The 12,251-nt window shown below is 39.2% G+C and overlaps 1 long non-coding RNA gene across 1 annotated transcript; it reads left to right on the top strand.

The window, feature by feature from the left end:
• Positions 1 to 439: 439 nt before the first annotated feature.
• On the top strand, positions 440 to 3,552 carry LOC142173884 (uncharacterized). Its single transcript, XR_012703246.1, has 3 exons — positions 440 to 2,952; positions 3,034 to 3,195; positions 3,388 to 3,552. It is a non-coding gene; the product is annotated as an uncharacterized LOC142173884 (long non-coding RNA).
• The last annotated feature ends 8,699 nt before the right edge of the window (positions 3,553 to 12,251 follow it).

Genomic DNA, 12,251 nt, shown 5'->3' with positions numbered 1-12,251 from the left:
AGTTCCGAAGGCAATGCAAACGAGCTTCGAGTCCGAAGGCTGATCGAGGAGTCGGCTCGATACTTTTATCGAGCCCGTGACCAAATTGATCCGCAAGGCACTGTTTCGAGGTCAGAAATGCGCTACGCCCACCCCGGAGGTCGAACTCAAGACAAAATCGAGGGCTCGACCCAATAACAAGTTTGAGCCAGTGTCGAGCTCACAGACAAGAGCCGTTACAACCGCACTAAGAGAGAGAATCTTGGCGGAAATCGAAGAAGAGATAATTCATCATGGGTCCTCCTCTATATGCTTTATTTTATTATAAATTAAGTAGGATCCCTCTATTATAAGAAGAGGGGAATGCTTGTAAGCAGGGAGGACAGAGAATACACTGTAGAAAAAAGATTACTTCTCATATTGAAAAATATCTCATGATGCTTGTTTATTTTTACCTTATTCATTCTTTTGCTCACTATTCCCATGCTCATAGTCTAGAACACTCATATTTATATTTCTCTATACGATTTGTATCAAATTGTATCGCATATCCTTAGAACCATACACAAATTTAACGTTATCCGATTTTTCGAGTAAACATATATTTGCCGCGTCTATCAAGTGTTGAGGTGTACTTTGCTTTATCAAACACGTGGTGTGCAATTCTTCAATCTTACCTTGTGTCTGTATTGGTAGATCTATGTCGTTCCCTCTTTGTTTTTCCTTATAGGTTTGGAATTAAAGCTATGTAATTTTGGTTGAGTTCATTCACATAGGGTTGGAGTCAGTGCTGGATATGTATCTTCAAAGAGCGAGGAGTGTAGGTCTTATAATAGGTGGCTGCCAACGCAATTGGACTCAATGTTTTTCAGCTCATCCTCTTCCTCCCTTGTGCAATTCTTCAATCTTCCCTTGTGTCTATGTTGGTAGATCTCTGTCGTTCCCTCTTTGTTTTTCCTTTTAGGTTTGGAATTAAAGCTATGTAATTTTGGTTTGAGTTCATTCACATTGGGCTGGATATGTATCTTCAAAGAGCGAGGAGTGTAGGTCTTGTAAAAGGTGACTGCCAACGCAGTTGGACTCAATGTTTTTCAGCTCATCCTCTTCCTCCCTCTATTTTGCGCAGTTAGATTTTCTTTTTATGGATGTTGGTTGATTCATTTTTCTTCCTCCTATTGTTCTCCGTGTTGGCGCTGCTGAAACCTAACATTACGAGTTCTGCTGAGAGGTGAGACTTGCTTTTGCTCAAATTTCATGGTTGTTGTTGTGTGCTACTCTGCTGACAAGTTAGACTTTGTTCTTTTAGTTAGCTTTCTGTTTCATCTTGATAAATCTTATGGCTCTACTTGGCTTATTAACTGACATATAACAAACTACATATATGAATTAAGTTGTTGGTTAAAGCTGACATAGGATTCATGGCAATTCGATACTATAAATGATTTCAGGATGAGGTGCATTTTTTGGATTTAATATTTAAAAAGTGATAACCAACTGCTTGACATATTTTATTGGGTTCTCGGGAGTTTGATTTGGATTAAGGTTTGGGAAATTGTATAAGCGAAGAGAAGTAAAGAGAAGAAAGACAGGCACGTCCGAAAAAACGGTAAGAGACACTATATCGCGGAATTGCCTGAGATGGATGCTGACTTAAAGGGAGTGGCAGGAAAGGAATTGGGAGTTGGTGAGGTTGGAATGATTTTAGACTCTGGCTGCTAAAATGTTAAAGAGGTTGAGTTTTCTTTGTGTGGGCCACAACAAATTTATTTTATTTAATTTCGGTTAGCTTTGGGTTATTTGTTACCTTAAAGAAAATTATTATCACATGACAGATTAGTTAGGTCATTGCAAAGCAATGAATTTAACTTTTAGAATAAAGAAGATTGGTATGTTCATGTAGCTGCATTAGATGATGTGATTGTAGGAGCAGATTTATTATCTCCCTTCCCTCAAGAATAGTTTCTTTTTTTTCCCTCCTCAAATCTCTCTTCCCTCAATATTGGACACACTGATGGAGTCACTTTGTGATTTTGTTTATAAGTAGATGTTTGTCAATGTGAGTTTATTGACCTCTCCAGAAGAAGAACTGAAGAGGAGAAATGCTATTGACAAGCTCAAAAAGGTTCATCCACGTTTATCTGGATCTGGAATACATTTTAATTATTTGTGTAAATTAATGTGCATTTTATATAAATTGTTTTTAAAGGTTCCTGAGATTCGTTAATCATATTGGACAAAATAAAAAATAAATAAACAAAATAAGCATCACTCGTTAATCATGAATCATCAGAGTTTTTTCCAGTTGTTATTTCAGTACGTAAATTATGTAATTGACTTCCCAATTTCAGAGAGCTGATTTTTCTCTTGACAAAGAGTTATTTACTCGGTTACATTGTTTGTCATTGATTAGATAGTGATTGAATGGGTTAAAACAGTGGCTTAGAATCGTGCTCTACCGAAGAGATACCTTAGGTTCGCATCTGGCACAATATTGACATATGGTCTCGGAGTAAGTCTTGTTCCATTACTTGACAGTTTCCTTTATGCAGTAGTATTTATTTTTGTTTCATTAGGGAATGCATTAGTACAATGACAGATTTTTGGATTAATAATTTGTATTCTTCTTATCGAGCTGACATCTTCTTGTTGCGAAATGCAGTTTCAAGTTGAATGTCTTTGAAGAGGGAAATGTATTTTCAGCAAGACAACATTACAATTGACTTTCGTAAATGTGGCTCTGTTTTACCCAGTAATGGAATAATATCAATCCAAACCTGGGAAAAATACTTTTTAATTATTGTTGTTCTTTCATTTTTAAAATCACTGCTTCAAGTTGCTGCAGGAAAATACTGATCTTCTTATTTCGAACTTGCAGTGTCCTAATCTTCTGACTTGTTTTAATCTTCACAGGTTCATAATTCCGAGTCGGATATTGATGCTTTGTGTGTTGGACCATACTTCGTAATAATAGCGGTGAGTCCTTTTCTTTTTAGCCTCTTTGAATCTCATTGAGTTTTACAGATTTTGATGTGTATATCATTGTGATTCATGTAGGAAGACTTCTTCATTGTGCTTTATAACATGCTCGTGAGCAGACCAGAAGTATCAGATATCCACTATGTCAAGGGTGCAAAGGTTCCTCTGATGCGATTCAAATTTGATGGGATCTCGATCGATCTTCCATATGCACGACTGAAAGTAATATCTGTACCTGAGGCGAGTTTACAGTAATATTATTATTATTGTGATCAGTTTTCAGTAGATTGAGTAACCACATCAAGTAACCACCTTTTAAGCTTGTCTATTTGCAAAATAAAGTTGTTGCAAAAATTTTCAAAGATTTCTTACTCTAACGAAGGGTTATTGAGTGAAGTATCACATCATATTAACTTTCTCTGATATGCCCAGGATGTGGATGTATTCAACCCTTTATTCCTGAAGAATATTGATGATACGCGCTGGAAAGGTTTGTCAGGCGTGTGTGCAAATAGGAGTCCTTCACAATTTAGTTAAACAAAAGTTGTAATATATAGATTCTTACGCAATGAAAAACATATAAAGATTATTATGAGGTGAATCATAATGTGTTATGCATGGTATAAATATAGTAAAGTTGTTATTTCGGGAAACACTAAAAATAGGACTTATAACCCATAGGCATAGGAGCAAAATATCCCAGTCCCAGTTAACACTTCTCAGGATGCCATTCTCAGCTCTTTATCTACTCTTTCCTTCTTCGTCCATTGAACAAACTCTTACCCTCTCTACAAATTTTGAAGTTTTGCTTCACAAATAAAAAATGCAAGTGATACTGTACGTATGCCTACCATACTGAACACATAGTGGATTACGTAGATTTAGAAATTTTCTTTCCAAATCAACACCGAACTACCCGAAATTAAATTCCGACCATGCGTACAAGTCATAATACCTGAAGTGAAGCTGCTCAGGGTCTCAAACCACTGAATGACCTGCTATAGCCCAAAATGACCGGTCGGGTCGTTGCAATTATGACTTGTATGTGTGGTCGGAATTGGAATTTTGGAAAGTTAGGAATTGATTCGGAAGCTTTAAGTTGGAAGAGTTGACTAAGATTTGACTTTTGAGTAAACGACCAACGAATCGAGATTTGAAGGCTCCAATAGGTTCGTATGATGATTACGGACTTGGGTGTGTGCCAAAAATTTCATTTGGATATTTCTAGAAAGTCTCGGGACTAATCGACGAAAATTGAAAATTTGAAAGTTTGGAATGTTCATAAGTTTGACCGTAAGTTGACTTTTATGATATCGAGTTCAGATTTCAGTTCCAGAAATTTCAGTAGCTTCATTATGTCATTTATGACTTGTGTACGAAATTTGAAGTCATTCCGGATTGATTTGATACGTTTCGGCACGGGTTTTGGAAGTTGGAAGATTCAAAGTTCATTAAGCTCGATTTGAGGTATGATTCATGATTTTGATATTGTTAGGTGTGATTTGAGGCCTCGTATAGGTCCGTGTTATGTTGCGGGACTTGTTGGTATATTTGGACGGGGTCCCAAGTGGCTCGGGAGTGTTTCGGGGTAAGTTTTTAACGAGTTTGGGCATTTCGGCACTCTGCTGATGTTCTGGAACAGTTGAAGTGCGGAGGGAAATTTTTGGAGTGCTGAGGCAAAGCCTCAGATCTGGACAACAGAGGAAATGTGCGGCACACAGAAATCCTTCTGCGGCCGCGGAAAGGGGAATCTGCAGGTTTGATGGTCTAACTTCGAAAGCTTATATTTTCTTAATCTATAAAGAATTTGGAGATGATCCAAAAATGAAAGTTGTAGCACTTTGAGACTAGTTTCCAGAAAGGTAAACCATTTATCATTTGGATATTTTTACAGATGGTTATGGAAAATTTACTAAAGCCTGGTAGTGCAGTCACTGTGGATGTGCGACCGCACAATTTGGATCGCGACGACGGGACTTGGGATGTGCGGACCGCACAAAACATACGCGGTCAGCACAATGGGAGATCAGATTTTTGTACTTTATAAACGAGGGATAGAGTATTATTTCACATTTGGACTTTGGGAGCTCGGTTTGTGGAGATTATTCGTGGAATTTTCAAGAAATTCATTGGGGTAAGTGATTCTAACTTAGATTTTTTAATATACATAAATATATCATTGTTTTTATCATTTAATTAGTATTTTAAGATGGAAATTTGGGGAAAATTGTAGAAACTTCATAAACTATAATTTTAGAATTTGAAGGTCGAGTTGTGATCGGATTTGACTAATTTTGGTATGGTTGGACTCATGGTTGAATGAGTGTTCGAATTTTATAATTTTGTCGGATTCCGAGATGTGGGCCCTATGGTTGACTTTTCGAGCGGAGTTGGAAATTTTTATAAATTGTTAAATTATGGGTAATGAGTATATATTTATGGATTTGTACATTTGTTTGACTAGTTTTGGAGAGACGAGCATCGGTTTGAGGTGTTTGAGTGGCGTTGGAGCCGGTTATGGAATTTCGGAGCAAGTTAATTCTCCGGTCTAACCTTGTGAAGGCAAAACTACCCCTATGTGATATTTATTGTTATGTGCAACTACTTGTGGGGTGCTACGTACGCACGAGGTGACGAGAATCCGTACGTAGCTAAAGCATGTTTATGTCGGAGTAGACTTAGGACTTTATCATGTAATAATTGAATTATTTGAACTCGTTTTGCTGGCTTAATTAATTAAAGTTATAACTAAATTTGATTTAGAAATAAATATATGTATACTAGGCCGAGCCTTAACACTTTGAGTTGTGGGCGAGTTATTTGAGAAACGGTAAATATTATATTCATTTTGTGCGCATGTACTGTATTGTAAACAGGTGTCTCGTAATTCGTTAACTTCCTTTCTTATGGAGCGGGCCGAAAAAGCCCTGTCACGACCCAATTTTCCCCTCCGTATGACATCGTGACGGCACCTAGTCTCTACGACTAGGTAAGCCTCCGCTTATGTGGAGGCCTTCAAGCCCAGGGAGGGCTGTTTCTGTGGACGGGAGCCCGCTTATGCGGTCCCGCTTTTGCGGCAAGCGTGCCACTTTTGTGCCTAGTCCCGCACCTACACCTTTCCTTCTCGCACCTGTGCATTCGCGGGTGCGCACAAAATTCCGCACCTGCGTTCCCTCGCCAAACGCTTCAGAGCCGCTTCTGCGACCGAACCCTCGCACCTGCGGCCCAAAGCTCGCAGGTGTGGTTACACCAGATCTGATGCAGCCAACAGCCCTTTTGAGTTTCCAACTCAATCCGGGCATCGTCCAAACGGTATCGGGGCCGCCCGAGGCCCCGTCCAAACATACCATCAAGTTTGAAATCATAAAACAGACTTGTTTGAGCCTTTAAATCACATCAAACAACGCTAAAAACACGAATCACCTTCCAGTTCAAACTTAATGAACTTTGAAACTTTAAACTCCTACAATCGATGCCGAAACCTATCAAATCACGTCCGATTGACCTCAAATTTTGCACACAAGTCATAATTGACATTGCGAACCTACTCCAACTTCTGGGATTGGTATCCGACCACGATATCAAAAAGTTTACTATCGGTCAAACTTCTCAAAAACCCTTCAAATTTCTAACTTTCGCCAAATGACCCCGAAATGACCTACGAACCTCCAAATCCACTTTCGGACGCGCTCCCAATACCAAAATCACCATACGGAGCTATTCCCAGACTTGGAATCCCAAACGGACATTGATAGTATTGAACTGCACCTCAACCCATTTTTTTTGAAATTCTTCCAAAATGCCAACTTCCACGATGGATGCTGAAACGCTCCCGTGTCATCCAAAATCCGATCCGGACATACGCCTAAGTCCAAAATCATCATACGAATCTGTTGAAACCTTCAAATCCCAATTCTGAGATCGTTAACTCAAAAATTACACATTAGTCAATTCCTCCAGCTTAAAGCTTCCAAAATTATAATTTTCTTTCCAAATCAACTTCGAACTTCCCGAAATTAAATTACGACCACGCGTACAAGTCATAATACCTGAAGTGAAGCTCCTCAGGGTATCAAACCACTCAATGACATGCTATAACCCAAAATGACTGTTCGAGTCATTACAATTATAACTTGTACGTGTGGTCGGAATTGGATTTTTGGAAAGTTCGGAGTTGATTCGGAAGCTTTAAGTTGGAAGAGTTGACTAAGGTTTGACTTTTGAGTAAAGGACCCCCGAATAAAGATTTGAAGGCTCCAATAGGTTCGTATGATGATTACAGACTTGGGTGTGTGCCCAAATTTTCATTTTGATATTTCTAGAAGATCTCGGCACTAATCGACGAAAATTGGAAATTTGAAGGTTTGGAATGTTCATAAGTTTGACCGCAAGCTGACTTTTATGATATCGAGTTCGGATTTCGGTTCCAAAACTTTCAGTAGCTTCATTATGTCATTTATGACTTGTGTGTGAAATTTGAAGTCATTCCGGATTTATTTGATACGTTTCGGCACGCGTTTTGGAAGTTAGAAGATTCAAAGTTCATTAAGTTCGATTTGAGGTATGGTTCATGATTTTGATATTGTTAGGTGTGATTTGAGGCCTCACGTAGGTCCGTGTTATGTTGTGGGACTTGTTGGTATATTCGGACGGGGTCCCAAGTGGCTCGGGAGTGTTTCGGGGTGAGTTTTTAACGAGCTTGGGCATTTCGGCACTCTGCTGATGTTCTGGAACAGTTGAAGTGCGGAGGGAATATTTTGGAGTGATGAGGCAAAGCTTCATGTATGGACAGCAGAGGAAATGTGCGGAACGCAGAAATCCTTCTGCGGCCGCGGAAAGGGGAATCTGCAGGTTTGATGGTCTGATTTCGGAAGCTTATATTTTTTTAATCTATAAAGAATTTGGAGATGATCCAAAAGTGAAAGTTGTAGCCCTTGGAGACTAGTTTCCAGAAAGGTAAACCATTTATCATTTGGACATTTGTACAAAAAGTTATGGAAAATTTACTAAAGCCTGGTAGTGCAGTCACTGTGGATGTGCGACCGCACAATTTGGATCGCGACAGCGGGACTTGGGATGTGCGGACCACACAAAACATATGCGGTCAGCACAATGGGAGATCAGAGTTTTGTACTTTATAAACGAGGGATAGAGTATTATTTCACATTTAGACTTTGGGAGCTCGGTTTGTGGCGATTATTCGTGGAATTTTAAAGAAATTCATTGGGGTAAGTGATTCTAACTTGGAATTTGTTAATATACATGAATATATCATTGTTTTTATCATTTAATTAGTATTTTCGGATGGAAATTTAGGAAAAATTATAGAAACTTCATAAACTATAATTTTAGAATTTGAAGGTCGAGTTGTGATCGGATTTGACTAATTTTGGTATGGTTGGACTCATGGTTGAATGAGTGTTCGAATTTTGTAATTTTGTCGGATTTCGAGATGTGGGCCCTATGGTTGACTTTTGGTTGACTTTTCGAGCGGAGTTGGAAATTTTTATAAATTGTTAAATTATGGGTAATGAGTATATATTTATGGATTTGCACATTTGTTTGACTAATTTTGGAGAGACGATCATCGGTTTGAGGTGTTCGAGTGGCGTTGGAGCCGGTTATGGAATGTCGGAGCAAGGTAAGTCTTCTGTCTAACTCTGTGTGAGGGCAAAACTACCCCCTATGTGATATTTATTGTTATGTGCAACTACTTGTGGGTGCTACGTACGCACGAGGTGACGAGAGTCCGTACGTAGCTAAAGCATGTTTATGTCGAAGTAGACTTAGGACTTTATCATGTAATAATTGAATTATTTGAACTCGTTTTGCTGGCTTAATTAATTAAAGTTATAACTAAATTTGATTTAGAAATAAATATATGTATACTAGGACGAGCCTTAACACTTTGAGTTGTGGGCGAGTTATTTGAGAAACGGTAAAGATTATATTCATTTTGTGCTCATGTACTGTATTGTAAACAGGTGTCTCGTAATTTGGTAACTTTCTTTTTTGTGGAGCGGGCCGAAAAAGCCCTGTCACGACCCAATTTTCCCTCCCGTATGACATCGCAACGGCACCTAGTCTCTACGACTAGGTAAGCCTCCGCTTATGTGGAGGCCTTCAAGCCCAGGGAAGGCTGCTACCGCGGACGGGAGCATGTTTCTGCGGTCCCGCTTCTGCGGCAAGCGTGCCGCTTTTGTGCCCAGTCCCGCACCTGCGCCTTTCCTCCTAACGCATAAAATTCTGCACCTACAGTCTCTCGCCTAATGCTTCAGTGTCGCTTCTGTGACCGAACCCTCACACCTGCGGCCCAAAGCTCGCAGGTGTGGTTACACCAAAACTAATGCAGCCAGCAGCCCTTTTGAGTTTCCAACTCAATCTGGGCATCGTCCGAACGGTATCGGGGTCGCCCGAGGCCCCGTCCAAACATACCATAAAGTTTGAAATCATAAAATGAACTTTTTCGAGCCTTTAAATCACATCAAACGACGCTAAAAACACGAATAACCTTCCAATTCAAACTTAATGAACTTTGAAACTTCAAACTTCTATAATCGATGCCGAAACCTATCAAAACACGTCCGATTGACCTCAAATTTTGTACACAAGTCATAATTGACATTGCGAACCTACTCCAACTTTCGGGATTAGAATCCGATCCCGATATCAAAAAGTTCACTATCGGTCAAACTTTCCAAAAACCCTTCAAATTTCTAACTTTCTCCAAATGACCCCGAAATGACCTACGAACCTCCAAATCCATTTTCGGACGCGCTCCCAATACCAGAATCAGCATACGGAGCTATTCCCAGACTTGGAATCCCAAACGGACATTGATAGTATTGAACTACGCCTTAACCCAATTTTTTTTAAAAATTCTTCCAAAATGCCAACTTTCACGATGGACGCTGAAACGCTCCCAGGTCATCCAAAATCTGATCCGGACATACGCCTAAGTCCAAAATCATCAAACAAATCTGTTGAAACCTTCAAATCCCGATTCTGAGGTCGTCTACTCAAAAATCACACATTAGTCAATTCCTCCAACTTAAAGCTTCCAAAATTAGAATTTTCTTTCCAAATCAACTCCGAACTTCCCAAAATTAAATTCCGACCACGCGTACAAGTCATAATACCTGAAGTGAAGCTGCTCAGGGTCTCAAACCACTGAATGACATGCTATAGCCCAAAATGACCGATCGGGTCGTTACAATTATGACTTGTACGTGTGGTCGGAATTGGATTTTTGGAAAGTTCGGAGTTGATTCGGAAGCTTTAAGTTGGAAGAGTTGACTAAGGTTTGAATTTTGCGTAAACAAGCTCCAAATCGGGATTTGAAGGCTCCAATAGGTTCGTATGATGATTACAGACTTGGATGTGTGCCCAAAATTTCATTTAGATATTTCTAGAAGGTCTCGGCACTAATCGACGAAAATTAGAAATTTGAAAGTTTGGAATGTTCATAAGTGTGACCAGAAGTTGACTTTTATGATATCGAGTTTCGATTTCGGTTTCGAAAATTTCAGTAGCTTCGTTATGTCATTTATGACTTGTGTGCAAAATTTGAAGTCATTCCGGATTGATTTGATACATTTCGGCACGAGTTTTGGAAGTTGGAAGATTCAAAGTTCATTAAGTTCGATTTGAGGTACGATTCGTGATTTTGATGTTGTTAGGTGTGATTTGAGGCCTCGCGTATGTCTGTGTTATGTTACGGGACTTGTTAGTATATTCGGGCGGGGTCCCAAGTGGTTCGGGTGTGTTTCGAACGAGTTTGGGCATTTCGGCACTCTGCTAATGTTTTGGAACAGTTGAAGTGCGGAGGGCATATTTTGGAGGGCTGAGGCAAAGCCTCATGTGTGGACAGTAGAGGAAATGTGCGGAACACAGAATTCCTTTTGCGGCCGCAGAAAGGGGAATCTGCAAGTTTGATGGTCTGACTTCGGAAGCTTATATTTTTTTAATTTATAAACAATTTGGAGATGATCCAAAATTAAAAGTTGTAGCCCTTTGAGACTAGTTTCCAGAAAGGTAAACCATTCATCATTTGGACATTTGTACAGAAAGTTACGTCATATTTACTGAAGCCTGGTAGTGCAGTCATTGTGGATGTGTAACCGCACAATTTGGTTCGTGGCAGCGGGACTTGGGATGTGCGGACTGCACAAAAAATATGCGGTCAGTACAATGGGAGATCATAATTTTGTACTTTATAAATGAGGGATAGAGTATTATTTCACATTTGGACTTTGGGAGCTCGGTTTGTGGCGATTGTTCGTGGATCTTTCAAGAAATTCATTGGGGTAAGTGATTCTAACTCGAGTTTTGTTAATATACATGAATATATCTGTGTTTTCATCATTTAATTAGTATTTTGAGATGAAAATTTGGGAAAAATTATAGAAACTTTATAAACTATAATTTTAGGATTTGAAGGTCGAATTGTGATCGGATTTGACTAATTTTGGTATGGTTGGACTCGTGGTTAAATGAGTGTTCGAATTTTCTAATTTTGTCAGATTCCGAGACGTGGTACCTACAGTTGACTTTTCGAGAGGAGTTGGAAATTTTTATAAATTGTTAAATTATGGGTAATAGAGTATATATTTATGGATTTGAACATTTGTTTGACTAGTTTTGGAGAGATGAGCATCAGTTTGAGGTGTTTGAGTGGCGTTAGAGCCGGTTATGGAACTTCGGAGCGAGGTAAGTCTCCTGTCTAACCTTGTGAGGGGGAAACTACTCCTAGGTGATATTTATGTTATGTTCAACTATTTGTGGGTACTACGTACGCACGAGGTGATGAGAGTCCATACGTAGTTAAAGCATGTTTATGTTTGGGTAGACTTGGGACTTTATCATGTAATAATTGAATTATTTGAACTCGTTCTGCTGGCTTAATTAATTAAAGTTATAACTAAATTTGATTTAGAAATAAATATATGTATACTAGGTCGAGCCTTAACACTTTGAGTTGTGGGCGAGTTATTTGAGAAACGGTAAAGATTATATTCATTTTGTGCTCATGTACTGTATTGTAAACACGTGTCTCGTAATTCGGTAACTTCCTTTTTTGTGGAGCGGGCCGAACGCCTCGACAGTATAATAGATGCATCTATGATTCATGCCACTCAACCCTCGGCAGTGTATACATTATTCTTGATCGGGAACCTCGGCAGAATCGTGCGTTATATCGCTAGTAGTCCAAATATTCGCGAGATAAACCTTCCACTGATGCCCGACATTTTTACGGTATTCCTTATTTATTTGATATTGGCACTTGGCATTTTCTG

This window comes from Nicotiana tabacum, chromosome 19 (genome assembly GCF_000715075.1).
Source record: "Nicotiana tabacum cultivar K326 chromosome 19, ASM71507v2, whole genome shotgun sequence".
Lineage (NCBI taxonomy): Eukaryota > Viridiplantae > Streptophyta > Magnoliopsida > Solanales > Solanaceae > Nicotiana > Nicotiana tabacum.
The sequence above is the reverse complement of the archived record's forward strand: the minus strand, read 5'-3'. Positions and strand labels throughout refer to the sequence as shown.